This window comes from Limulus polyphemus, unplaced genomic scaffold (genome assembly GCF_000517525.1).
Source record: "Limulus polyphemus unplaced genomic scaffold, Limulus_polyphemus-2.1.2 Scaffold2526, whole genome shotgun sequence".
NCBI classification, from domain to species: Eukaryota; Metazoa; Arthropoda; class Merostomata; order Xiphosura; family Limulidae; genus Limulus; species Limulus polyphemus.
In genome coordinates this window covers 62,110-66,066 of record NW_013668136.1, presented here as the reverse complement: position 1 = coordinate 66,066, position 3,957 = coordinate 62,110, and positions in this window count along the sequence as shown.

Genomic DNA, 3,957 nt, shown 5'->3' with positions numbered 1-3,957 from the left:
GTGTAGCTTTGCGCGAAATCCATAACAAACAAACAAAAATTAAGGACAACATGTTTAGGAACAGTAACCAGGAAAATTGCATCATTTACAGCTGAAAAAAAACTTAGTATCGAGTCCAATTCTTATGCCCCCCAGTGGCACAACGATATGTCTGCGGACTTACAACGCTAGAATCCGGGTTTCGATACCCGTGGTGGGCAGAGCACAGACAGCCCATTGTGTAGCTTTGTGCTTAACTACAAACAAACCAATTCTGATACTGTGGCTTTATAGAAATGTTTGAAAAATAAGTCTCAAAGTTATTCATACATATACCAACACCATTATAAATTTCTCACTCCCGAATAAGTCTCAGTGTGTATATAGTCTCATGCCAATCCTGCGAAAACGGTTATATCGGTGAACTTGGTGTAAAAGTATAACGCTTCCATAACATAAAAAGAATATTAACAAGAGGGAATCCTCAATAACCGCGACACCTGAAATTCTTTTAGGCAGGATTAGAGTAAATTAATCAATGAGACCTTTGCTTCCCTTTATATTTGCTATATTTTTGTGCGCCAGCAATATCAAGCATGAGGCGCACATATACCAGATTCGGTTTTATTACTCATCAGGACCTCTACCAGCCTACCCTCGAATTGAAATTCTTTTAGGCAGGATTAGAATAAATTAATCTATGAGACCTTGAGTATGGTCAGGTAGATCACTCGAAAGGGTTTAACCTCCTGAGTCAAAAACTGTAATTAGATCTCAAATCGGTTTAGAAATTACGCAACTATGAGCTAAAAGTTTTTATTTAAAAAGAAACTCAGAGTCGTTCTATGAGCCGCTCAGTCACTGCTAAAAAGTGATGAAACAAATAATTTTATTGTTATTTTATAAATGAAGGATTTTGATCATAAACTTTTCTATAAATCAACCAAAAGGGTTAAATTAATGGAATTTATGTCAAAAGCAGAATTGTGGAAAGTTCATTAAACCAAAGACTGCTGTCCCCCAGTGGCTCAGCGGTAAGTCTCTGTATTTATGACGTTAAAAATCGGGATTTTGATACCCACGGTGCGAACAACACAAATAGCGCATTTCGACTTTGTGCTTAACAAAAACCAACCATCCAAACACAGGCTGCCAAATTTCAACACCTCTGAAGGTTAGACGTCATATGGCGTTATAACAACGTTGTTGTTTCTCTCGGAAACGTACGTTAGACTGAAAAGGACGCGTAAAAGTGCCGAAAATTGTATCCATAGGAATTTGATGTTCCATAATAGTAGATCTAAAATTTATTTTACATCGATTTCAGTTTGTATATAACTCGGTTGATTACTATGCATGCTATGGTATTTCACTCATGACGTACCCTAACCTAAAAACTGATGGTTGTGGGTTAAAAAAAAAGGTTAAATTTTAAAGAAAAACTGTATATCTTTAAAAGGCCCGGCATGGCCAGGTGGTTAGGGTGCTCGACTCGCAATCTGCGGGTCGCTGGTTCGAATCCCCGTCCCACCAAACATGCTCGTCCTTTCAGCCGTGGGTGCATTATAATGTTACGGTCAATCCCACTATTCGTTGGTAAAAGAGTAGTCGAAGAGTTGGCGGTGGGTGGTGATGACTAGCTACCTTCCCTCTAGTCTTACACCGCTAAATTAGGGACGGCTAGCGTAGATAGCTCTCGTGTGGCTTTGCGCGATATTCAAAAACAAACAAACAATATCTTTAATATAGAACTTGTTTTCACTTTAACTTCATACAGTAATAAAAAGGCAAAAACAAACTTCTCAGATAGTAACTTTAATGAAACCTAATATTATGGACAAAATTGTTGTTTTTAAATTACTGAATCTCTTGCCATATTAAACTTATTGGAAGTGATAATACTGTATTCTTTGACTCTAATACTGAAGGTTTAACCACTAAATTAAAGGTCCTGAGCAAGATGACCATAACTATCTAGGGGTCAAACCAGGACACTGATAAGCTCAGTCTAGACCAAATAGTCCAATATCCGATGTAAATGGCGGCAAAGTCTGAGAACGTTTTCTCTCTCTCGTTGATCATGTGACTGATAATGTTACCACACCAGGTCAACAGAGTGCCTTTCATGTTGTTCACGACAATTTAAAATCGCACTTGGTTAGTTACATTTGAAATCCAAAATGACCGCCACGTAGACATCAGGGCAAATTTCAACATTGATTTTCATATGCCGTATATCACAAGATTTCTAAAAATATATAGTGCGGTAAATGTCTACAATTTTTGAATGAACATAAAAATGTGTACATAATGAAAGAAACTAATTTATGAAGTTCTTTTTTTACACAGATGCATTTAAATAATTCTGCTATAAGTCTGAGTGATTGGTTTTGAATTTTGAGTAGCTACGATCATACTAAGAAGGGTTATATATTCATATTCTAAGGCAGGTTATACGAGAGGTTGATAGATTTATATTTTGGTTTTGATAGGTAGTGTATTTAGGACTTTTAATGTGTTAATATTATTATTATAATCATTATTAAAGCAATGTGTTTATTCCTTGTGAGTCTAATGCAAAATATGAAATTCAAGAATTTAGTCGTTTTGGAGGTTTTGATTATATTATCCTAAATGTTGACCTGAACTACACTGGTTTCTTTTGTTCTTTTACCTAATATTCTACTGAAGACTATTAGATGCTTTACGTGTTGTTGTTGTTTTTTCGGATTTCGGAGATTGTGCTAGCATTCTCTATGGCATGGGCGCCCGTATTAAAGTAATACAAAAGTCATCTGGATTTCCTTCTCTACAGTTCATCAGAAGCTAGATATGAAAACTACGTAGCATAGTCGTTTCATCTACGGTGGAAATGCCGCTTTTCAGTTACCCAGAGCGTCCCCAAATCGAAAACCGGTGAATAGCCAAAACCGACATTTTTTATGTTCGTTCATCATCATCTTTCTTCACCAGGCATACCTAGTTCTAGTATAATTCTATCATCATTTGCTAGAGCAAAACAATCTTCACGATCTTTGACTACCTATTGTATTATTATTCTGCGCAGAATTTTATAAAGGTTTAGAAATACACTCTAGAACCTAGTAACCCACGTACGTCAACTTATAAAAATAGTAAACAAACAAGTATAAAGAACACAAATTATCGCTTAATAAAAAACAACAACAAAAACAATGTAAGGCTGGCTACTTAACTTGAAAAAAGGAATCAAACAAACTAGGGATGGAATTGGACATATCTCTGGATCGGCTAATGACCACATAGCAGACCAAGCTGACTCGAGCTTACCTGAATAATAAAATTCTTACATTATTGGATTCCTCACTGGCAAAACAAATAGAACCACGATTTCCCATCGTAAAATGTTACTCTATTGTAAAATAGTCCTAAAAGTAGTATTCTAAAGTTAACTAAAGGATAGGTATAATGGTGAAAACTGAGATTCTATTCAAATACCAAGTATTCAATAGACAAAGTGGGGAAGCCAATAATGTAAGGATTATATTCTCCATATAAAGTCGGGGCAGCTTACTATATTATGTGATCATTAGCCGATTTAGTGGTCTATCCATTCCCATCCCTATCTTCTTTGGTTCCTTTTTTCAAGTTCAGTAGCCTCTCTACATAGTTTTTTTATTTAGCGATAATTATTTTTCCTTACGCTTGTTAAATTGGGAGCACCAGGTTTATATCAGATGTAGTTGTCGTATGAGCCCGTATAGCCGTCAAAAATGACGGGGCAAACACTACCCCCCCCCCTATAGTATACCCTAACCTCACATTTCATAGCCAACTGAAATAAATATATTTCGCGAAATCAAGCTTGACCATCAAAGAGGCAGAAAAGTTCAGTTGAGGCAATCAAGCGTCGGCAAATTCCTTTGTGAGCCAATCAAAATTAAGATCATTCATGAAATGAATTCGTGGCATATTCATAGAATAATTATTGGCAAAAAT